This window comes from Theropithecus gelada, chromosome 6 (assembly GCF_003255815.1).
Source record: "Theropithecus gelada isolate Dixy chromosome 6, Tgel_1.0, whole genome shotgun sequence".
NCBI lineage: Eukaryota > Metazoa > Chordata > Mammalia > Primates > Cercopithecidae > Theropithecus > Theropithecus gelada.
Genome location: NC_037673.1, coordinates 138919984 through 138945921, shown reverse-complemented (window position 1 = coordinate 138945921; position 25938 = coordinate 138919984). Strand labels below are relative to the sequence as shown.

General features: G+C 44.0%; 1 protein-coding gene across 14 annotated transcripts in view; it reads left to right on the top strand.

The window, feature by feature from the left end:
* FGF1 (fibroblast growth factor 1) overlaps positions 1-25938 on the top strand; it is a 106924-nt gene that overhangs the window by 44063 nt on the left and 36923 nt on the right. Inside the window, exon 1 of one of the 14 annotated variants that reach the window (XM_025388092.1) lies at positions 11487-11676. The exons of the other annotated variants lie outside the window; for them this stretch is intronic. The gene's annotated coding sequence lies outside the window, so the exon portion shown is untranslated. Of the gene's footprint in view, positions 1-11486; positions 11677-25938 lie in introns of those variants that run through there. 14 annotated transcript variants of the gene reach the window in all.

Genomic DNA, 25938 nt, shown 5'->3' with positions numbered 1-25938 from the left:
TCTTTCTTTTTTTTTTTTTTTTTTTTTTTTTTTGAGTCGGAGTCTCACTCTGTCGCCAAGCTAGAGTGCAGTGGCACGATCTCGGCTCACTGCAACCTCTACCTCCCAGGTTCAAGCGATTCTCCTGCCTCAGCCTCCTGAGTAGCTGGGACTACAGGTGCACACCACCATGCCCAGCTAATTTTTGTATTTTTAGTAGAGATGGGGTTTCACCATGTTGGCCAGGCTGGTCTCGATCTCTTTAACTTGTGATCCACCTGCCTCGGCCTCCCAAAGTGCTGGGATTACAGGCATGAGCCACCACATCCGGCTGAAGGTGGAACTTTCAAGCCTCTGCCCTCATGGTCTGGAGGGAGAGCCTGACTTAATCAGAAAATACACAAATAAAAGTAGAATTTAAGCCCCAGCCAGTGTCGTAGAAGACAGGCAGGCAGCACAATGAGAGCTGAGGGGTACAGGAGGGCATCCCTGAAGAAGTCACAGCTGAGATCTGAAAGATGGGTCGGGGTTAATTCGCTGTAGAGGGGGTGAACAGTGGTCCAGGCAGTGAGGAGTGTGTGTGCAAAGGAACTGTGGCAGGAAGTCATGTGACGTATCCCAGTGGCCAAAACAAGGCTGGTGTGGCGAATGCACAAAGCTGGAAGGGGAGAGTGGGCGACCGGGCTGGAGAGGTCAGCAGGGCTGGACCCCATGTAGGGTCTGGTGGACCACAGCCTTCACTTCTATGTGCTCCTTTCCTCTTCTGCCTGAAGGGATCAGAACAGCACCTACCTCATAGGAATAAATGAGTCCATTTTTGTAAGGCACTTAGAGGAGGGTGCTGCAAGTGCTGGCTGCCGTGACTGTTGAATTATCCCCCTCATAATCCTCGCCAGGTTGACCTGGTGGAGGACCCTGCTGGCTCAGGTCGGATGTGTCTTTTTAACAATTCACACTGGATATGTGGGCACAGCTCCACAGAGGTCTCAGAGGCCACGGAAATGAGCATAAACTCCTGTAAAGGTAACCACTGGCTTTCTGGAGACGCTCTGCATGAATGACTGGCTGGGCTGCCGACCACAGGGCTCAAAACAGCCACCAAGAGTTTATCCCCAAATACCCAGGAAAAAAAACGAGACAGAGGAAGGAGGACGGAGCCTCCCAAGAGAAGGCTGTCTATAAATGGAAAGTGACACTGAAAGAAAACAAATCTTATTTGATGTGAACCCATTTTTGACTCTGTCTGGAAATCCAGGGCAGAAGGAAGTGGAGGGGACAGGGAGTGAGTGAGCAGATGTGCCCAGGATGAGCCTGCCCGTCCGGGGCCTGGCGTGGACACACGTGTGCACTATGACGAGGTGATGAGGAAGGGCTGCGGCCGCCGCCGAGGCACCCACTCCTCCAGCCAGACCCAGACAGACACAGGCACTCCTGGGCTGCTTCTGTGCTGTGATGTGTGCCAGGCTGCACGTGTGAGCCCAGAACTGAGATGGGGAGTAGTTGCCTGGGGTGGGCACAGGCAATGTGGGAGAAGATTCAAGGGGACTACAAAGAATACTATGGGGCTCCTGGGCACCTCTGTTTCCTAAAGGGGGTCTTAAGGGTAATTAGCTCACAGGGTCATTGTGAGTGGCCTTGAATGGGATGACCCACGTAGGAAGGGCCTAGTAAGTAAGGAATCAGAGCTCTCCTCAGAGCAGTGCAGAGCCTCCATCACCCAAGGCTTCTAGGTCCAGTTCTAAAACTCACCTGCCACATAACACTAGGTGACTTCTGAATGTCCCAGTGCCTCATATGTTTCTTCATCCTCAGCCATTAGAGAAGAACTACGACCTTACAATTTAAATAGCTCTACTTCAAAAACATAAATAAGAGGCACCATTTGGCGATGTGTTTTTACTATTAGCAAACACTGTTAAGAACCTTACCAGGAGGTTATAGCCCAGATACTAAGACCTGGTGTCAGAATGTCTGGGTTCAAATCCCAGACCCATTCCTTCCTGGACATGTGGCCCTGAGCAATTATTTAACTTCTCTGGGTCTGAGTCTCTTCATCTGGAAAATGGAAGTGCTAATAATCCCTCCGTCACAGCGTTCGGAAAGGACTATGTGAGGCAGCGCAGTAAAGGGCACTTAGTAGAGTGCATGGTACGAAGCACTTAATAAACGTTCATGTTTATCGTTACTATGAAGTATCTCAGATTAGGCCACCTATTACCCCTGTACTACAGCCCAGAAATTTGAGGCTGGAAAGAGGTTAAATGTCCATATGGTGGAATATTATTCAGCACTAAAAAAATAAATAAATAAAATGAGCTACCAAGTCACAAAAAAATCTATGGAGGAATTTTAAAGGTATATTACTAAATGAAAGAAGCCAATCTGAAAAGGCTACTGCATGATGTCCACTATAAGACGTTCTGGAAAAGGCAAAACTATGGAAGCAGTAAAAATATCAGTGGTTTTCAGGAGTTAGGAGGGAGGGAAGGATGGATTGGTAGAACATGAAGGATTTTTAAGACAGTGAAACTACTTTGCAGGAAACTATAATGGTAGACATATGTCATTATACACTTGTCAAAACCCACAGAAGGTATAACGCAAGAGTGAACCCTAAGATAAACTATGGCCCCTGGGTGATAATGATGTGTCACATAGCCTCATTGATTGTACCAAATGGACCAGTGTGGTGGGTGGTGTTGATGGTGAGAAAGGCTGTTTAGGCGTGGGGGCTGGGGGAGAGGAATTCTCTGTCCTTTCTACTCAATTTTGCTGGAAACTAAAACTATTCAAGAAATAAAGACTACGAATTTCAAATAAACAGGTAAAAAGATTAAGCAATCCAGCTCCTAAGAGGCAGAGCTGAGACTCGAATCTGAAGTCAGAGCCGGGGGTCTTGTCCACTTTCCTAGGCAAGTCACAGTGGGTTCAGGCTCCTCTGGGTGGTGAAGGTTACCCAAAAGAAGGAGGTGGAGACCCAGGGAGGAAAGATACCAGGCGCCCTTGGGTTATCACTGCACCTTTCTCAGCACTCAGGCAGGATCCCCAGCCCTCGCAGCCGCCTTCCTTCACCTCTCCCTGAGCAAAAGCACAAACGGAGGAGACATTGAAGCTGCGTTAGCACTACCCTCCCACTAACACACTTGGCACTCAGTGGGGGTTCATTTGGGCTGTGTGCACGCTAGGAATGAGTATGTGTGTTAAACTATATATTTTTACTTAAATTTTAAAATGTTCACCCTTCTGACTTGCTCCCCACCCCAACATAGGAAATCTCCATGTCCCACCTGAATGCATTTCTGGAACCAGCTGCTTAAGACTGTTGCCCATATTTTCCTGTGAGAATAATAGAGTAATGGGGACTGCATGTTTCAGATTTCTATCAATTAATACTATAGCAATATCCAGCTACTTTAACTACTGTTATAATTTCAAATAATGAGACCATAGTATACATAGTGTGTGTGTGTATATATATATACATGCATATATATACACACACATGCACACACACATATAAAATGCATATGCATTGATTATAAAGGGTTCAAACAATAATAGTCACAAGCATCATTCTCCCTGCCATCATCATTTATTGGCCCCTTAGGAAGTTTAGGTTCTGGGTTAAGCAGGTTACTCAAGCCTTAAATCATTTGATCTTCTTAAAATTCCTAGGAGGTAAGTACTGTAATTACTACCCTTCTGCAGATGAGGAAACTGAAGCTCAGAGAGGCTACGTAACTTCCCAAGGGCACACAGCCACTAAGTGAGTGGTGAGGCCAGGTTATGAGAATTCACAGACCTCGTTTTAAACTACTATGTTCACCTCGACTGTCTTTCTGAACCTTTTGCAAAGTTATCTTGATAAATGTCATGGATTCCCTCTCTCTTCTTTAAAGGAGAACGAGTAACACAAATGTCACGCCCTAGCATGGTGCCTGGCATAGAAGAGCTGACAATCAATGTCATCTCCATCCCTCCCGCTGCACGCCCTTACTCCACTGTCTCTGCTCCTCTTTCCCCTTCTCCTTCTCAGAGGAAACATCTGTCTATCCAGTGCCTCCCAAACTGGAAGATGCCTAAAAATCACTTGGGGATGTTTATTGCAATGTAGATTCCCAGGCCTACTCCATGAAGATTCTGATTCAGTAGGTCTGAGGTGGGGCCCAGGAATCTGCATTTTAAAGACAAATATCCCATGTACTACACTTGATCTTAGCCAAAAGGCCAAGATGTGATCAAACGTCCCATGTAATTCTGATTTTGTTGTTCCTTGGGTCATACTTTGGCAAACACTAATCTGTGGGTTTTTAAAGAAAATTGTTTTTTCCTTACTTAAGAGACCTGTTAAAAGTGCATAGGGTAAAACAAAACGTTTAAAAGAGCAGATAGTAAAAAGCATCTCTCCCCATGGATAAAGATGTTCATGGCAGCAGTTTTGGTGATACTGAAAAATTAAAAACAAAATGTCCACCCCTAGAGATTATACATAAATGCAAGGTAGGCTATTTACAAGATGAGAATGTACTTATAGTAGTGATAATAACTATTATAAATAATGTATGAAAATGAACAATCCCAGAAATAATATTGAACAAATGAAGGCAAACTGCAGAAGCATCCATCTGGAGCAAGCTGTTGATGTGTGTCACACACACACAGTTCATCAGAGCAGTTGCCTCAAGGAAGGGGGATAGAAATGTTATGAAAAAGGAAACCAAGAGCGATCTCAACTTTCTAATGTTTTGTTTCTTTTACATAAATAAAGATCTGAGGTAAATTCGAGAAAACATGAACATTTGTTAAATCAGAGTAAAGTGCACACAGGTGTTTCTTATTTTCCATTTTGGTTTTCTTAAATTAAAAAGAAAAAGTAGTGCCGTCGCCCCTGGCCGCCATGTTTCCTCTCTCCAAGGTGTCCTGCTATTGTTTTCATGGATCTGTCTAGATCGAGACCTGGCCATGCATTAATAAGCACATACATCTCATCCATATTCTTCATCTGATTCTCTCCAAGCTCCTCCAGGGCCTCCTCCTAGTGATTAAATTCTGTCTCCATCTTCAAACTATTCAGTCCCTTTCCCTGCAGGCTTCTTCTCCAGTGACAAACATTCTCAGGTCTCTAATTTGAGAAAAGCTTCTCTCCATTCCTCCTCCCGCAAGACACTTGTTCTCTTTTTTTTTAGTGTCTCGGGGGGGCACAAATCACTTTTTAATTTATTATTATACTTTAAGTTACATGTGCAGAACGTGCATGTTTGTTACATAGGTTTATACGTGCCATGGTGGTTTGCTGCACCCATCAACCCATCATCTACATTAGGTATTTCTCCTAATGCTATCCCTCCCCTAACCTCCCACTCCCTGATAGGCCCCAGTGTGTGATGTTCCCCTCCCTGTGTCCATGTGTTCTCATTGTTCAAATCCCACTTATGAGTGAGAACATGCGGTGTTTGGTTTTCTGTTCCTGTGTTACTTTGCTGAGAATGATGGTTTCCAGCTTCATCCATGTCCTTGCAAAGGACATGAACTCATCCTTTTTTATGGCTGCATAGTATTCCATGGTATATATGTGCCACATTTTCTTTATCCAGTCTATCATTGGTGGGCATTTGGGTTGGTTCCAAGTCTTTGCTATTGTGAACAGTGCTGCAATAAACATACGTGTGCGTGAAGACACTTGTTCTCTCGGTGTGACCACAGTACAGGCTGAGAATCTTTGATCCAAAAATCCTAAGTCCAAAACGCTCCAAAATCCAAGCTTTTTTTTTTTTTTTGAGATGGTGTCTCATTCTGTCACCCAGACTGGAATGCAGTGGTGCAAGATAGGCTCACTGCAACCTCCACTTCCTGGGTTCAAGTGATTCTCCTGCCTCAGCCTCCCAAGCAGCTGGAATTACAGGCACACACCACCACGCCCAGCATGGTACTTTTAGTAGAGATGGAGTTTCGTTCGCCATGTTGGCCAGGCTAGTCTTGAACTCCTGACCTCAACTGAGCTGCCCGCCTCAGTCTCCCAAAGTGCTGGGATTACAGGCGTGAGCCACCACACCCAACCCAAAATCCAAAACTTTTAAGCACTGACATGACACCACACGTGGAATATTCTACACCTGACCTCATGTGACAGGTCAAAGTCAAAATGCAGTCGAAACTTTGTTTCATGCATAAAATTATTGTAAGTATTATATAAAATTACCTTCAGGCTATGTGTATAAGGTGTACATGAAATATAAATGAAATTAGTGTTTAGATCTGGGTCCCATCTAAACAGGTGGGAGTGGCCTACCATGTTAGGTCCATTGGTGAGGTCCTTTAAATTAGACTGACAAAAGACAAATTAAGAGGAGAACTACAAGTTTATGAACATGTGCACTGTGCGTGCGCATGGGAGCACGCAGTACTGACTACCTCGATGCGGTGGTGAGAACTTGGGTTTATGTAGCAGCTTAACAGAAGAACAAAAGATTTTTAGAGAAGTGACAAGACAAAAGAAAAGGACTTTGAGTTGCTAGAGCAGCAAATTGAGGAAAGTAAACATATGGAAGAAACAAATGGCAGAGGAGGGCTAGTTGGTAAGGTTTGTTCCAGTGGTTAACTTCAGTCTTTCCTGGTGTTGAGGGGGCAACTTTACAAATTTATGCTCTACTTTTAGGCAAATGGGAAAAGGCAGAGAGCCTTATCTGCTTCTTCTCAATTGTCTTCAACTAAAAATAATCGATATGCCAAATTGGCTTATGTGGTCGCATACTGTGCCACCCTTCCCCTCCCTCTCTTCACCACCAGCTTCAGCCTGTCCTCTCCTCCTTGCTTCTCCACCTACCCATCTCTGGGGCAAAACTCCATGGTCACTTATTAATCTTTATATTCCTTTACTTCTCTGCCGAAGCTGGTACTTTTGTTCACCCCCTTCTTGACCTTCTCTTCTACTCTGACTTTTGTAATCATTCTGTATGAGTTTCTTTTCTCATTTCCTCTCAGCCCCTCTTCTCTGACGCCCATACCAGGGCTCCCCTGCAGCCCACAAACTCCATCTTCTTCTCTGTTCTCTTGTTCTTCTCCATTAACGATCTCCCCCAGCCTCTGGACTCCAGTCGTCAATGAGCATCACAGGGAAGGTGTTCTCTTCCCCTAAAGTCCTTATCCTGTGGCTTCAGAACCACATTTCCACTGTCTGAGGGACATGCCCACCTCCATGCCCTGCAGATACAGCAAACCCAGCGTGCCAAATTCGAAGCATTTATGCCTCAGGAATCTCACATTTCTGCTAGACCAGTGCTCCTCAAATTTAATATGCAGACGAGTCACCTGAGGAATCTCGTTGAACTGCAGATTCGGGGAAGACCCGAGTGTAGAGGTGACATCAGGGCTAAGATATGAGCAATGAGGAAGTGGACCAGCAAAGATCTAAGGAAAGAGGAGCCTTTCAGGCTGAGGAAGCAGTTTTTCAGGCAGAGGGGAACAGTAAGTGCAAAGATGCTGTGGCAGGTCTGTGCTTGGTGAGTTCAAAGATGAGAAGGAAAACCATAGTCTAGGTAGAGCGCAATGAGCAAGGGAGGAGAGGGGAGTGATGAGGCCAGGGAGGGGCTGAGGCCTGACCAGGGGCCTGTGGGACACGGTAGGGAGTATGCATTTTATTCTGAGAGCAATGGAATGCCATCAGAGGGTTGTAAGCAAGCAAGGGGATAGGATCTGACTTAAGCATGTTGCTGCAGCAAGGCAAGAGTTGAAACAAGGAGGCAGGTAGGAAATGATGGTGGCTTGGAACACGGTGGTAGTAATGGAGAAGGTAGAAGAGTTCAGACTGATGATGTATTTTGGAGATAGAATTAATAGAACTTGCTGATGAATTGGATGGGGATAGGTGAAGGAGAGAGGGAAAGACTGACTTCCTTGTTTTGGGGCTGAGGACCTAGAGACATTTACTAAGACTTGAGATATTTGGAAAAGAAAAGCTGGGGAGTTGGGCAAGGGGAATCAGTGGTTCTGTCTGGGCCATGTTAAGGATAATCCTTGGACATCCATGTGGAGACATTGAGCAGGCAGTGGGATACAATAGAAGATCTGGCTATAAATTACCTTTCCAGCCTTACCCTCATCCTCCATGAACTCATTCTATGTGAACCACTCTTAATTCCAAGCGGATGGTTTCCTGTTCTCGCCTCACATTTTCCCAACCTGTTCCTTGTCCCTGCTGTATCCTCTGCCCAGTGCACCTGCCAAGCTTGACCTTGTGAGACTCTAATCATGTATACAAACCATCTCAAGTAACTCCAAGTCTCTCCCTCCAAATCACCATCATAAGTGATTTTTGCTTTGTGGAAACTCTTATTAAAACTAGATGGCTTGTGGCATTTGTCACTTTTTTTTCCCCATGTGAGTTTTTTATATGTTTTTACCTCCTGTGTTGGGCTGTAAATTCCTGGAGGGCAGAGCAGAGCTTGTATCCTTTTACTTTTTTTTAACAGTATCTTCCACGGTATCCAAAAATGTGCTCAGCACATAGAAGGCTACTCATTAAATGTGCTAAATAAATGAATGACTATATGTCCTAAGATGGTTATCTGAGATTAATTTAGTCATTAGTGGTAAAAGGTGGGACACTTTCTTTCTTACTTTTTTTTTTTGAGATGGAGTCTCACTCTGTTGCCCAGGCTGCAGTTCAGTGGTATGATCTCAGCTGACTGCAATCTCTGCCTCCCGGGTTCAAGTGATTCTCTCTCCCCAGCTTCCCAAGTAGCTGGGATTACAGATACCCGCCACCACGTCTAATTTTGTTATTTTTAGTAGAGACGGAGTTTCACCATGTTGGCCAGGCTGGTCTCGAACTCCTGACCTCAAGTCATCTGCCTGCCTCAGCCTCCCAAAGTGCTGGGATTACAGGCATGAGCCACCGTGCCTGGCTGTGACGGACTTTCTTAACCCTAGGGGGCTGGCTGATGGTCCCTGATGATTGCTGTGTTTCCGGTTTATTGGCATAGAACTACCTCGTGCAATGTACAGTCTCAGCACAGGTGCATCATTGTTTATCTCTATGCATGTCACCTGCTTCAGGCAAAGATTATATTCCTTAAAAGAAGTCTGAATCTCATTTATGAACTCACTAAAGAAGCCTATTATTAGAAAAGTTGGTGGTATATTCTTTCCTAAGAAAAACATTACATTTGTAATTTTTTTATTCTCACCACTGCCACCGCATGCCCATATTTTATAAAACTGGACTTTGGGCCCCTTTTCTTTCTGTGGGGGCATGTACATTATGCTCGGGCCCTGGAAACTGGTATTGGGTGCTGAAAACTAGTGTTGAGCCCTGATCGTTTTATGATCTTATGCCCAATCTGTCCATGAGGCTTCCTTCAACTCAGATTGATTTATTCTGATACATTTTGCTTCACAGTGTACCAGGTCACAGATTCTGAAGTAGGGAAGAAACGATGACAGGGTCACACATCAGGTGGGAAGGTCTTAGCACACAGATTCACAAACACAGAGAAAAGGCCAGGCACGGTGACTCACACCTGTAATCCCAGCACTTTGGGAGGCTGAGGCGGGCAGATCACGAGGTCAGGCGTTTGAGACCAGCCTGACCAGCATGGTGAAACCTGGTCTCTACTAAAAATACAAAAAGTAGCTGGGCGTGAGGGCACTTGCCTGTAATCCCAGCTACTCAGGGGGCTGAGGCAGGAGAATCGCTTGAACCCAGGAGGCGGAATTTGCAGTGAGCCGAGATCGCATACCACTGCACTCCAGTCTGGGCGACAGAGCAAGACTCCTTCTCAAAACAAAAACAAACAAACAAACAAAAAAATTAGCCCAGCACGGTGGCAGGCACCTGCAATCTCAGTTACTTGGGAGGCTAAGGCAGCAGAGGTTGCAGTGAGCCGAAATCGCACCACTGCACTCCAGCCTGGGTGACAGTAAAATTCTTTCTCAAAAAAAAAGAAAAAAGAAAAAAGTAAAGGAGAGAAAGACAAGACAGAAATGAGCAGTGACTGGAGGGAGGCTGGGCTGTGGCCTGAGCTCAGGAGGGTGTGGAAGCTGAGTGAGATTAACACAGAAATAAAACAGAAAGGATGGAGGAGTAATGGAGGTCGTTGGAGGAAGTTGGTAAAAGAACAACACTGTCAGTGACAGAAGCTGTCACCCTACTGAATGTTGATTACATGCCAGGCATTGTGATAAGGATCTGTAGGGATTGTCTTTCTTACTTACCCCAATGACTCTGTAGTAGGTACTATTATTTTACTCATTTTACAGATGAGGAACTTGAGGATTAGAGAGGTTAGAGGGCTTGCTTGGAGTCACAGAGCTAGTAACTAGAAGAGCTGGGACTGGAACCCAGGTCAGTTGGATGCCAAAGCCCAGGTTCTTACCCACTCCTTCTACCACCTTCCAATATTGACTCAGGGGCATTTCTTCCCACCATGCCTGCTGTAGGCTGAGGAATGCAATGTCTCCTAGCACCCCAAAGAGTGAGGTGCTTGGTGAATGAGCTAATTCGGAGGTGTAGCTCAAAAGCCCTGCTATGACTGAGCCGTCTGCCAGGGCTGTGAGTGCTCAGAGCAGAGACGTTCACCGCCATCAGGGGATACTCACTCCATTGTGCCGGGCCCCACCTAAATGTTTTTTTATTGCCTGCCCTTCACCATGAGTAATGCCACTTTCCATTTTAAGCTGGGAGCTTCAGGAGATGACTGCATTACAAGCCAGGGTTTAAAGCTAAGAGCTGCCTGGGGAATTACTCACCCACTTCAAGACACGGCCCACAATGCACCCTCCCACTCAGGATGCTGCTGGAAGACCTTCTTCCTTGCCAAAGCCTAAAAGAAATCTGATTTCCCCTGGAATCCGACTAGGAATGGTGCCAGAATATCAGAAAGCTGGCGAGTTAACTGGTTCTTCAAGTGGAGCTACCGTGCTTGTTTCTGGTCTTCTCATGTGTGCTAAGGTTTTGTTGCTTGTTCATTCATTTGGCATTTGCTGAAGGCCTACTATGTGCCATGCACTCTGCCCATGATGGAGAGACTATCACAAGCTAAACAGCTTTAGTCCTTGCCCTCAGGCAGCTAACAGTCTGGGGGTGAGGGGATAAACAGACAATTATAGGAAAATGTCATAACAGAATATGCTAAATCATATGACATGCATGCTCAGGGAGTTTTGGAAACCAACAGCCAGAGGATTTACACTAAGGTAGGTATGAAGGATGAGGAGGAGCTGGCTCGGTTTCTTAATTGGAAGCAACCAAAACTGACTCTAGAAGGAGAGTTCAGAGAACCTAGGGTTGCTCCCAGAGTCACTGGGAAGGTGAGGTGGCCCCAAATCATACTGCAGGAATGGTCCAGCCAGACCAAGATGTACGTGTGTATGTGTGTGGTGGGGAATGAGTGGGCGGGTGTAACTTTCAAATACATGGGGTGGGGATTCAGATGCTGGGCAGTCAAAAATGATGACAAATTTCCAGGACAGCAGGTAGAATTAGGGAAGGTGTGGAGGAGAAGGCTGTCTCAGAATGACCTAAGATATTCTGACTCATAGAAAACAAAGGGAACAGCTTAAAGAGAGCACCAACTCAGTGAGGCAACCAGGCAGTGAGGCCGGCTGGCCAGGCTTTTGGGGGGATTCCTTAGTGAGTGAGTTCACTGCTCAAAGAAAGGCTTTGCCACTTCTGCAGGGAAGCCAGCCACGGGCCAGCAGGTAAGTATGTTTTAAGGCTTTCCTTTTTTGTTTTAGGGCTCCTGGAGATAGTCTGGAAGGCCACAGTTCTCACTACAAGCCTTGAGATTACAGAGCCTAGCTAAGTCGGAAAAATGTTGTCTGCATGAGAATTGGAAAAGATGTTTGGGAGAAGCCAATAGGATAATGCTAATGGCCAACCTTTATTGCTTGTGCTAACATGAGCTTACATGCATTATTTCATTTCATGCTCATAATAAGCCTATCAGTTTAGATGAACAGACTGAGGCACAGGGATTTTAAATGACTTGGCTAAGATCCCATGGTTAGCAAATTGTGGAGCTGGGATGCAAATGTAGATCTGTTTTACTATAACTAAGAGTCTGTTGACAGAAAACATGAAAAAGTGAGGGCCAGATGAAGAAGAATGTTATGTGCATACTAAGCGATCGGAAGGAAGCCTAATTCCTTAGCGATCACCTCTCTCATGGGTACAATTTTGAAACTTAAGGTCAGCTATTGCTCCCTACTGAGAAATTTTCAGAGAGAATCCAAAAGGGGAAAGCACTGTTTTCATAGAAGGAGGCTTGAGTAAGGAACTTTAGGCAGTAACTCAGGGTATTGCCTCCTGGGTTGCAGCAAGAGGTATATATAGCATTTTAAAATTGATTTTGTTAGAATAATAACTTCTCTGACTATACAAATAATACATGCTCCTCCTAGAAAATTAGGAAAAAACAGAAAAACATAAAGACGAAAACAAAAATCGACTTTACTCTTACCACCCAGGAATGGCTTTTGTCATACTTTGGGCTATGTGTTTGTGTGTGTAATTTGTAGTCTCTTTTTCCGATGCATATACGCTGATACTGTCTTTTAAATTCCAGTTCTTTATATCTTCGATAATTGTTATGACCTTGATTTAGCCCTTTCCTCAAGGGAGAATTATATCACAACATTCAATTTTGCAAATCTGTTGATATGCAGTACAAGCTGGTTTGTTGAAATGACGAGGCAGAAGCCATGGAACCTCCTGGGCTGCGCTGGATATAGTGTATGTGAAAGTGCCTAGTTCTTTAAGAAAAACTTGGCTTTTCCTTATTTGTTAATATTTCTAGCTGGTAAGCATTGCCTAAACAAATGCTTAGCATAATGACTAACCTAATCAGGCAACCATATATTTATTAGGAGAGATTTATTCCATACTCTACCTTATGCATGGCATTCATTAATGTTGTGTACACACACACACACAAACAGAAGAGCAGTTTTTAGGACTCAGCTCCAAGTGGAGTCTGTCCTGATCCCACTTCCCCTTCACTGGTCTACAGGATCCCAGCTCTTCCTATCTCCCAGCCAAACATATTTCAAAAAGCCACAGTCCAACACACAGAGCTCTTTGGCTCTCTCAGGCAGGAGTGCAGCAAGGCCTTAACAGACCTCAGTGAGTGTCTCCTCTGGGAGCCCACGTGGCTCAAGCCAGCGCAAAGCCAAATCTATTTGGTGGCCACTGTTGTCCACTCTCGGCATACTGTATGCCACCCATTCTTGTCCTTTACCCAGATCATCAAGACAAAGTCCTACCAGTTCAGAAGCCCTGTGTGTTCCCTCTTCATATCTTGACATCTGCTTTGTGTTGAGAGTCAGTGGCCAGTCAAGTGCTTGCATGATGCAGCTGGATTTGCTGATGCAAACAAAGTTGCTGGCATGTGAGTTTTCTGACCCTGAAAAGGCCCCACAGAACTATCCCCTCAGGCCTTGATCAGGACATTACCCCCAGGCCAAGGGGACAAGGAAAATGAACTTGAGTGTACTTCATAAGTGACAGCCAAGAGGGAACCAAAGCACCTGGTCTTCTCTTCCCTTCCTGTCTCCACGTAATCTTCTTCCTGGGCCATTCCTGGTCCTGGAGGTGAGGTCACTGCTGAGAGCATCCATCTGGTGACCCAGGAAGCCAAGGGTCAGCTGGCTCCTCTGACAGTGGTGGACGCCTTAATATGCTCCTCCTGAAACAGGGCTCTTTTTAACTCTTGCTTTTCTGTTTTGTTTTCCCATGCTTCATTTGATTTTCTTTTTACTTACAAAAGTAAGCAGTTAATTTATGTGTCTATTTGAGAGGTTAATCATCTCCAGTGCCACCTTCAGATCCATTCTTTAGCTCCATGAAATTCATAAGATTCTCTACGTATTCCATTTGTAAACCGAAACTGAATAATAATTCGGATGCCTAAAATACCTTTTAGCCCTGGGAGTGACCTAATTTCTCAAATCTGTTTTATCATCTGTAAAAATGGAATCACAAGATTCTCTTTACGTACTCCATTTGTAAACCGAAACTGAATAATAATTCGGATGCCTAAAATACCTCTTAGCCCTGGGAGTTACTTAATTTCTCAAGATCTCAGTTTTATCATCTGTAAAAATGGAAATAACACCATTTATACTGTGGTGCTGCTATAATAAATCATGAGATAAAGTACTCAATAATATAGTACAAATAAATTAGATTCAATTTATTACAATATGCTTTTATAACAAATTTACCTTTACAACAAGTGATACTGGTTTTTCATTTTCATTATTGATATCAATTTCCATTTAAAATGAATTTCAGCTTAAACTGAAAATACTTCAAAATACTAATTGAATAAAAAATACATTCTAGTTGTATATATTTAGATTATTCAAGACAAAAACATTCTGAATATATAGAAAATCGACCCCTGCAGAAAAAGTAAATGACAAACACAAGAAGACAAGAAACCCTAACTGAACCCTAAATCAACCAGCTAATCAGACAGCAGAAATCTCAGCTCAAACAAGGACCAAGAGTTGGAGGAAGCATGCAAAATAATTCTCAATGGCTTTTTAATCACTAAGACCAAAACAGCAAAATAGGCAGTTAGTCCTCATTGCCCCATCTTCTTTCTGTGGCCCTCACAACTTCTTTTGTTATCCTGGCCAATCTCCACTGGAAAGTCTCAAAGCATTCAACATTCTCCATTAGAAGAACCATCTAAGTGTGGGGTCTCTATACTCCCAAATTATCTTTCCCTTCCCTGCAATCAAAACTCTTCTCATTTTGTAATACGTATGTCTCCAAAGTGTTATCCAGAAATCCTAGTATTCAATTGAATAAACACCAACAGATATTCACAGGGCATCTACCAAGTGTATGGAGAGAGTACATGTCTATGGGGGAAGGGACTGCACAAGATCCAATCCCTGCCTTCGAGGAGTTGAAGATTCCCAAGGGAGGCCAAACAGAGGATGCAAATAGCTCTAATTGCAGGGTAGAATACAGTGACTGCCACAAACAGCTACAGCCAATATGCACAGGATGTCATAGGAGGAAATGACTTTTGGCTTGGTGGGGATGAGGACAGGTTCAGATGGAGGCAGCACTGGTTCTCCGAGAAGCATTTGACTTTAAAAAGATTGTATTAACTCTTGTGCCCTACCCCTTAATTGGGGGATTATTTCGAGTCTCTTGCCTATTCTTGGATAACAGCTGGAAGAAGGTACCGCATCCTGCTGTTTCTTCTCTGAGACAGGCCATCTCCCTGCTTATGCGTATCACAAGCCCACAAGACAGGCTTAGGTGCATGTGGCTCTGTGCACGATCCTGACCCCACCTGGCAAAGGCCTCAGCTCCAATGCCGCTTCCTCAGAGAGACCCCTCGACCATACTCCACCTCCTGGTGCACTCTCCCCTCCAGCCCCCATGGGCTCCTTTCTACCAGGAGATACAGGGATTAGCACCATTTTAGATTTTCTTAGTTAGCTGTTCACTTGTTTAAAATTTAATATCTCCCCCTATAGGAATAAAAATGGACAAGGAAAGCAGGGTCTTTGTTTTTCTTGTTTACCCCTGTGTTCCCAGTGCCTGATAAATCACAGTATGTAATACATATTTGTTGAACAAATTAATGAATAATAGTCGAATTCAGTCTCTTCTCAAGTTTCTTCCTCTCTCTGGTTTGTTTTTATGAAGAGGGATCCAGGGTTTTAGAAAATATATATGATTCATTTCAAAGTGATTTAATAAAAAATACTCAAACTTGGGTTCAGTATGGCAACTGACAAATTAGCAGAGTTTAACAGACTTTGGTTTGTGAGGAGACTTGAGCCAGCAGGCACCTTTTCAGGTAAACTGATATGCCACACTAGATGGGACAGATCATCATTTATCCCTCCCACCATCCTTTCTCTCAACAAACATTTTTTTCCAGTTTTATTAAGGTATTATTGACAAACAAAAGTTACATATATTTAGGGAATATGATGTGATGTTTTGATCATGTGTACATTGTGAAATGATTACTATGATCAAGCTAGTTAACGTATCCATCACCTCGCATCATTATCATTTTGTGTGTGCATGGTGAAAACATGTCAGATCTACCGTCTTGGCAATCTTCAAGTATACCACACATTATTGACCACAGTCACCATGCTGTACAATAGATCTCTAGAACCTATTCATTTTGTCTAACTGAATCCTTGTACCCTTTAACCAACATCTCCTCATTTCCACTCCCCTCTCCCCAGTCCCTGGCAACTACCATTCTACTCTCTACTTCAATGAGTTTGACTTCTTTTAGATTCCACATATAAGTGAGATCATGCGGTATTTGTCTTTCTGTGTCTGGTTTATTTCACTTAGCATCATGTCCTCTAGGTTCATCCGTGTTGTCACAAATGACAGGATTTTCCTCTTTTTATGGATGAATAGTATTCCACTGTCTGTATATACCACATTTTCTTTACCCATTCATCTGTAAATGGACACTTAAGTTGATTCCATATCTTGGCTATTGTGAATAATGTCACAATGCACACAGGAGTGCAGGTACCTATTTGAGATACTGATTACAATTCCTTTGAATATATACCCAATAGTGGGATTGCTGGATCATGTGGTAGTTCTATTTTTATTTTTTTGAGGAACTTCCGTACTGTTTTCCATAATGGCTGTACCAATTTTTACTTCCACAATAGTGCACGAGGGTTTCCCTTTCTCCACATCCTCACCAATACTTGTTATCTTTTGTCTTTTTGATATTAGCTATTCTAACATGCATGAGGTGGTATCTCATTGTGGTTTTAATTTGTGTTTCCCTAATGATTAGCAATGTTGAGCATTTTTACCTATACCTGTTGGCCATTTGTATGTCTTCTTTTGAGAATTATCTGTTCAGATCCTTTACCCATTTTTAATGGCATTGCTTTCTTACTGTTGAGTTGTTTGGGTTCCTTATATATTCTGGATATTAACACCTTATCAGATGTGCTTGCAAATATTTTCTCCCATTGCATAGGTTTTCTCTTCACTCTGTTTTCTTTGCTGCCCAGAAACTTTTTAGTTTGATGCAATTCCATTGAACTATTTTTGCTTTCGTTGTCTGTGTTTTTGGAATCATATCCAAAAAATGATTACCCAGACCGGTGTCAAGAAGCTTCCTCCTATGCTTTCTTCTAGCAGATTTACAGACTCCGGTCTTACATGTGAGACTTCAATTCATTTTGAGTTGATCTTTGTCCTTTGTGTGAGTCAACACATATTTATTAAGCACATATTATGTGCCAGGTTTGTGCTAGACATGGGATAAAAAGCTGAGCAAGACAGGGGTTCTGCCCTAATGAAGCAAAGTCCGAGGAAACATTCAAATAACTAGCACGAAGCCTCCGGCGTGAAGTCTGAGGGAGAAGGAGGAATATCCTGGGGGTTGTGACAGGTGGAGGTGGTGGCGATGTCGGCAAAGAGAGGTCCATGCCAATGGAAAAGCAAGTTCAAAGGCTCAAGGTGAGAGTAAGCGTGGCACATTTGAGAACTAAAAGGAGTTCACTCTCATTTGAGGCCACTGATGGTTCAAAGCTAGGGAACTCTTGGGCCATCTGTCTTTACTCAGTACAAAGATCAGGAGAGCTTGGGGGCAGAGTGGGTCACCAGCTATCCTCAGGAAATGATTGGAATAAAAGCTCTGCCAGTTTTGTTCACTGCCATGCTTTGTTCACTGTCTGAGGATGGAGCCAGAACATAGTAGATTCTTAATGACCATTTGCTGATCAGATGAATGAAGCCCCCACAGACGATCTCAGCTTTCTCCTCTAGCATCACCAAGCCCCACAGAGTCATAAGACCGGAAGGCATCTTGAGAGCCAGCTGGTGCACCCTTTCCCCTCCAGGCTCTGTCCTGCCCTTAAACCTCCCACAAATGGCACTGTTTTGTAGATGTTATAAACTACATTAGCATGACTTGTAAATTGGGTTCTTGAGATCATACATACTCACACCAAGGGAGAGACAATGTGTCACCTGGTGAGTCCAGGGCAGGGTGCAGAAGAGCAGGGACGACAGTCCTGGATGCCAGGCTGCATGGCAGGCAGCGAGGGAGCTCTGGCTCCCAGCACTGTTTGTCAGCTATTAAGACGCCATAGTGCTTCTCTTCCAAATCTGCCTCTGAAGGTCAATGACCTCCACATTCTCAAAGCAGTACATCTCGTTTGGAAATCCTTATATTCCTGGTATCCCTGGTGTTGGGATTTTAAAATTCGAATTGAGTTCATCTCCCCGTACCATGCCCTGGCTAAATGCCACTGTCTCTCCTAGAGAAGGCCACTGGGCTGACATACTCAAGGTATCCTGGCTAGAAAGCTGTGAGCAGTGGACATAGCATTTGGCCCATACCCACATATACCACTTGATCTGAGGTCCCATGACCTCTTACTTGGACAAATGCAGCTGATTTCCTTGCCTTTCCTCCAATTCATCACTCAGCAGCCAGAGTGACATTTTAAAAATGCAAATCTGATAACATCACATCCCAGCCTGAGTATTCCATAGTCTCCCACAGTCCTTCAGACACACGCTTACAGGACCCTGTGCAGCCTATCCCTTTCAGCTTCTCCAGCCACAGCCCTCTCTCCTCATCCATAATGGACTCTGTTCAGTTCCCCCAAGTAAAACTTGCTCTTTCTGGATTCATGACCTTTGCACATACTTTTACCTGCAACCTCCCTCTCTCTACTTACTATTAATGGCAATACCCCTTCCTCTAAGAAGTCTTCTGAAGGTTGCTTATTACCAGGCCCTGTAGGTTGCTTATTACCTGGCTCTCAGGGTGACCTGGACTTTGCCACTATAATACTCAGTCCGTTCAAAATCCCTTACATGGGGAAAGGTCTTCCCCACTGGAATTCAAACTTAAAGAGCGCCTCTCCATGTCTGCCTTGTTATTCACGATATTCCTTATGTCTGGCACATGGTAGGTACTCATTGAATATATGTCAAGTGAATGAATGAGTCCTCCGATTGTTAAACAGCTGGGAACAACTTTACCAAATAGAATAAGAGGCAGAGACAAACTGAAACATAACAGGACCTCATGGTAATCCTGAGCCACCTCCCTTCCTCACCCTAAAGGCCTGATGTCATCATATGATGGGCTTGTGTGTTGTGATTAGGTCCTGGTTCTTGAGATTCGGTTTCTGGCTCAGTTCAGAGAAAGCTGGGCCCTTCCATTAGGCACTGTCATGATCAGCAAAGCAGAACTGTGGAGCAAATCAGACACGGTGCAGATGCATTGGTGTACCTGCTAGTGGCCCGTGCCTCTCGTCTCACTGCAGAGGCAGAAAATCCGGCCCCAGCATCACACAGCAAAACAGAGCAAGAAGGAGGCGGAGTCTTCACTTATGTTGCCTCACCCTCTGTTTTATTTTCTTCCCCCCAGCAGCAACAAACAATAATTCAGTAAAGGAAATACGAGTAATGGAAAGAAAGAGAAAAAAATAAACATATCAAAATGGGCAGTGTCCCCAGGGCCACTGCTTTTAAAGAAAACAAAAGAGTAGATTTGGAGATATTTCAGTGGCTTTGCTAAAAAGAGAAGAATAATCAAGCCTTCCCTTCCTTTCTAGGCTGCACTGCTTTCCTCTATCTTGATGTAGAAAAAATATCACCCAGACTAGGGAGTCTCACATCAGAGCCCCCAGTGGAGTCTTGCTGAACATGTGGGTGCCAGCCCCGACTCAGTCTAGCAAATCAGAACCCTCTGTTGGGGGAACCTATGTGATTCCCATGCAGGTGGGCCCTATTGTGGGGAAGAAAGCTCAGGGTGGGAGTGCCATGGTATGTCCTGTGCCTTGTAACACAAGATGCAGCTTGGGTAAGAAGCTCAGGTCTGTAATTGGGAATTCCAGCGTCAGGCACTGCAAACCTCATTTAAAATAAAGCACCATAAGCTTGACTTCGGATATGCAGAAAAATGAAGATTGTTGATTTCACCTTCTGTGGAAGGGGCGGGGGGCATATTCTATTCATTTTATTCACTTAAGTCGACACTGACTGAGCTGCTCCCATAGGGAAGGGCCTGTGCCAGGTACAATAGAAAGGTGATGATGGCGATGGATTTGAGCAAGATGAAGATAACGGTAACTCGTATTTACTGAGACCTTAGTATGTGCCAGGTGTTTTACATGCATTATCTCATTTAATCCTCCCAACACCCTATGAGGTACTATTACCATCCCCATTCTGTGGACAAGAAAACTGAAGAAAACTGAGGCACAGGGGAGTGGAGTGACTTGCACAAAGTCACCTAGCAAGTTAGTGCAGAGCCACAGGAGGAGCCAGGTCTCCCAGACTCTGCAGTCTAGTCTCAACCATTACAGCGTAACTCTTCCTTAAGACATTCAGTCTCTGCCTTTCTGATACTTAAATTAAGTGGAAAAGGTACAAGAAAATCAAAAGAACTCCAAATTATACAGTTTTGTGCAACAGTGAACAATCGACCTGGTGACATCTAGTGAGTCTTAGCCTGTTCTGGCTAATTACTCAGCCTGACTATTGGTTAGTCTTTGTTACAAGGAATTGTGGGGGAAAAAAAAAAAAAAGCAATAACCAAAGCAACTATTTTCCCTCCTCTGTGGAAGGGTGGAGTCAGCACATTTTTAGAGAAAGTCAAACAGTCCCATTATTCACAAGAGTGCAGGAGCCAGGAGCTTGGCAGTCCAAACCGGGGAGGGAGGCTTCACTATTTTGTGAACTCCCAAAGGATGAAAGACATTAATAATACTATTTGTGGTGAGCTTATCATATGCTGCATACTGCACTATTACCTCTACATGTTATTATCGAATTTGATCTTTGCAACTCTTTGAGTGAGTACTATTCAGATGAGGAACCAGACTCAGCGAGGCTAGCAACTGGCCTATGGTCACACATCTGCTCAGTGGCAAGGGGTCTGAATTCCAGCCAGCTTCTTACCCAGAATCTAGGCTGTCTCTTATTTTAAATACAAAGATACCGTTTGGAATGCTAAGTGAGCAAGAATTCACAACTGTCTGCCATTTTTAACTTGGTTGTGCCAAGCCTCACTTCAATCTGGGAGACTGGCTGGATTCTTATTTCAGCAAGTATCACTTCAATACACTATGTTCTGTGCCAGGCACAAAAGTCCTGCATTTATTAAGTGGGAGATGTGGTCACAATGGATAAAAGGAACACACATAAAACACTTAGAGGTGGCCGGGCACAGTGGCTCAAGCCTGTAATCCCAGCACTTTGGGAGACCGAGGCGGGCGGGTCATGAGGTCGGGAGATCGAGACCATCCTGGCTAACAAGGTGAAACGCCGTCTCTACTAAAAATACAAAAAAATTAGCCGGGTGTGATGGTGGGCGCCTGTAGTCCCAACTACTCGGGAGGCTGAGGCAAGAGAATGGTGTGAACCCGGGAGGCAGAGCTTGCAGCGAGCCGAGATTGTGCCACTGCACTCCAGCCTGGGCGACAGAGCAAGACTCCATCTCAAAAAAAAAAACAAAAAAACAAAAAAAACTTAGAGGTGATTTCACTAGAGGGAGGTCTTGATTCAACCCAGTCATCAGTGCCTGGAGACTCATGGAGGAGCTGAGCTTTGAACAGATGCCAGGAGTGGAGGACAGGTCAGAAGTCAGGGGATGAGCTTCGAACACAGGTCGGAGCTGAGACACCTCTGATGGTGGTGTAGCAAAGCAGTAAAGTGGCCCCAAAGAGTCAAAGGTAAAAGGCAACTCCAAAGCTGCTTTCAGCCAATGCTGCAATGGGCATTCTGTTCCCCACGAGCCTGGGGCACGCTGGACTCTGGCAAGAGTCACAGGCCCACACTGCTGGAAGACTGTCCTTCAGGTAGGGCACATGCACAAAAATAGGTGCAAGGAAATTCCATGAATGCTGCTGAGGAAGTTTAGGCAAAGGAAGCAAGCCTCTTCTTTTACGAGGGGATTCTGACCCCAAAGTCAGCAGATCTAAAACTTTCACATTAATTTCTCCTCTACCTTAAAGAGCAGACACATACATCAGAAAGGAAGTAGAGAGAAGTCAAGGAGTAAAACTGGAACTCAAGCCTGTAACAGGTACACACGTTCGGAAACGTCTGAGTAAAAACCTTAACAAAATGCATGTGCTTCCCCCCAGTAATTCCATTTCCATAAATTCTTCCTAAGGAAGTAATGGGATAGTTGGCAAAGATGACTACAGCAGTTTTGCTTATAATAGTGATAAAGAGTAAACAACCTATCCCAGTACTTTGGGAGGCCAAGGTGGGTGGATCATGAGGTCAAGAGATCGAGACCATCCTGGCCAAGATGGTGAAACCCTGTCTCTACTAAAAATACAAAAAATTAGCCAGGTGTGGTGGTGGGCACCTGTAGTCCCAGCTACTTGGGAGGCTGAGGCAGGAGAATCACTTGAACCTGGGAGGTGGAGGTTGCAGTGAGCTGAGATTGTGCCACTGTACTCCAGTCCGGCAACAGAGCAAGACTCTGTCTAAAAAAACAATAAAATAAACCTGAATGCCCAACAATAAAAGGTTAGTTGACACAGTTTTGCGTGTTCCTATCGTGGCCTCCTATGCAACCATTACAAATGAAGGTGTAGGTTTCTGTTTATTAATGAGGGGGAAATTCCTAATGTATTGAGTAAAGTCAGATCAAAGAGTAGGTTATAAAACAGTTCTAAATATATATATATATATGATTCTGCTTTGTAAGATGCTTACATCTCTATAAACAGAAAAGTTAACAGAAGGTATCTCTGGCAGATATGATCATGGACAATCTTTTAAAAGTTTTCATTGTTGTTTATCTGTATTTTCTAATTTTTATATCACTCCCTTATAGTTAAGCGTTTGTAGGTGGTCTGATGTCCCCTGCTTTGGTGAACTGATAACAACACTAAAGCAGCAGACCTTAAATATTAATTATTTGTTTCCCAAAAGTATGGTACATGTGCTCCTGTTGATAAAAGAGAAATTCTGAGTGGTACTGAGAAGTATCTTTGAACAACACTGCAGAGAGAAAGGAAGCCCCCATCTTTAAGTCTCCTTAGTCATTTTGTTTATTCAAGGAGAAAACCTTGGCTTGGGACAATTATGTTTTCAACTTCCCTAGAAGAACTGCTCTTCTCTCTTTATAACCAAAAGAGCTCAGCAGACAGGAGGCAGCATCTAAGCAGAAGTCAATTCCATTGCTGTGCTTCATTGTATTGATCTTTATCACTACCTTCTATTTATAGGAAATGTTTGCAATTACACCAGGGAGATAAAGCTTGCTTTAAGTAAGAAAATTAGGCCGGGCGAGGTGGCTTGCACTTATAATCACAGCACTTTGGGAGGCTGAGGTGGGTGGATCACCTGAGTTTGGGAGTTCAGGACCGGTCAACATGGTGAAACCCCGTCTCTACTGAAAATGCAAGAAAATTAGCTGGGGGTGGTGGCACACACCTGTAATCCCACCTAATGGGGAGGCTGAGGCAGGAGAATCGTTTGAATCCAGGAGGCGGAGCTTGCAGTGAGCTGACATTGCACCACTGCACTCCAGCCTGGGCAACAGAGCAAGACTCTGTCTCAAAAAAAAAAAAAAAAAAATTAGCCAATTTAAATAAAATTTAAAAGTAAGGAATGAGTCGAGCAGATAATGATCAAAGTAAGGAAGTAAGGAAGGCAGCGCATGTGTATTGAAGTCTGAGGCAACAGGTGTTAACTAAAGCTACCCCTACTGGAATATCTGTGCACTGAAATATCCCAATAGTTCCCCCAGGTCTTCATTTCTATCTTACCATTTTAATATAAAAACAATAGCATGGAAATAATAAATGAGCAATTTGCTCAAGTGATGACCCAGCCAGTGGGGAAATAATTTCAGAACAGGATTCTGAGAATGTCCAGATAAATTCTGCTGGGAGAGTGATTGGAAAGAGAAGTTCCTAAGAAGAGATAAAATATCTTTGCAATGTTTGCCCTGAGGAAAGAGGCCCTTCCACAGGAAGAAGGTCAAGTCCGGTCTATTTTTGTAAGTGTTTTTCAAGTGGTTAGCGGACGTATTTCCTGTGGTTCCCAGGAATTCTGCAGCAGGCTCTCAGGAGGATGTTGGTGATAGGGAACAGGGACTTGATGAGCGAGAATCAATAATTATCTCTATATTTGCTTCACTTTTTTCTATAAAAATAATCTAGGGGAAAAACACTTGCTTTAGAAGAGCAAAGTTCATTACAACAAAGAGCAGAATGGGACATGAAAGTCCCTTAGTGTGTAGCAGAGTCCTTAGGTCAAGATTCTACAAGCTGAAAATTTATCTGTTCACTTGTTCCCTCCCTCCCTCATTTACTCAATAAATATCTGAGCAATTCCTCTGTGCTGGCCATTGTTTGAGGGCTGGGCAGAAGGTGTTGAATAAACATGGCTTCTGTCCTCCAGCAGCTTACAGTCCAGTGTGGGAAAAAGATGTCAAACAAGGAAACGCATGGATGAATATATAATTAATTACAGATGATGGTGAATGTTGGAAGGAAAAGAACAAGAGGCTGAAAAAGAGAATCATGGAGGTAGAGAAGGAACTTACCTTAGTTGGGGAGGCCAGGGAAGACCTCTGAGGAGGTGGCACTTAAGCTGCCCTCTGAAAGGGGCATGGGAGGCAGCCCATGGGAAACTGTTAGGGAAGGGCACTGCTGCAGAGGGACCAATTTGTAGGAAGGCAGTCATATGGAGGAGACCATAGTGGGCTCAAGGACCCAAGGGTACATGCAGTGGCTAGAATAGAGGGGCAAAGGGAGGGAGGAGCAGTAGGTGAGGCCAGACCATATAGGGTCTCACAGGCCATGGTAAGGATTTGGATTTTACTTTATGGAAATGGAAAGTCATGAACGGTTTTAAGCTAGGGAGTAGCCAATCTGATATAAACTGTAAAAGATCTCTCTGGCTCTGTGTGTAAAAGTGATGGGAGGGGGCCAAGAACAAAAGACGGGGCTATTTCAGAAGGTAAGACAGGAGCTGCTGGTGGATTGGACCCACTGTGGACAGTGGGGTTGGTAATAAGTATGTAAATGTGATAACCCTTCACGGCAGTCCAAGGGCTTGATTAGCAGACCTCAGAGAAGTCAGCCAGCTAACACAGCTGGGACTAGGGTAAGGTGTGGGAGACACTTGCTTTGGGTAAAAATGTACTCAAGCACTCAAGATAAATCATATCTTAGCCTGTGCACGGTGGCTCACGCCTGTAATCCCAGCACTTTGGGAGGCCGAGGCGGGCGCATCATGAGGTCAGGAGATTGAGACCATCCTGGCTAACATGGTGAGACCCCATCTCTACTAAAAATACTAAAAATTAGCTGGGCGTGGTGGCAGGCGCCTGTAATCCCAGCTACTCGGGAGGCTGAGGCAGGAGAATCGCTTGAACCTGGGAGGCGGAGCTTGCAGTGAGCCGAGATCGCACCATTGCACTCCAGCCTGGCCAACAGAGCAAGACTCCATCTCAAGAAAAAAAAAAAAAAATATATATATATATATATATATATATCATATTTTAATGCAGTATTTTTTAAAAATTCAATTTAATGCAAAAATATCTCTGAATAGAAAAATATTAAATAATAATAAAGAAAGGATGAATAACAGTGATAATGTGAGCAAAACAAACTTGAAATGGGCCCCCACGAGGCTTACATTAGTGTGCACGTACAACGGTGTAGAGTGAGACAGACAATAACAAGTAAATGAAAAAGTAAATACGATCCTGAATTATCATAAACATCATGAAAGAAACACATTTCAGTCTGAGATAGAGGACAAGGAAGTCAGGAGGGCTTCCTTAGATAGGCTGGGCCTAACGCAATTGGATTCGGAGGCAAATGCTCTGCCTGGAGATGCTACGTGTGAAGGAAAATTTTTGCAGCCCAGCGCAGTGGCTCATGCATATAATCCCTGAACTTTAGGATGCCAAGGTGGAAGGACTGCTTAAGCCCAGGAGT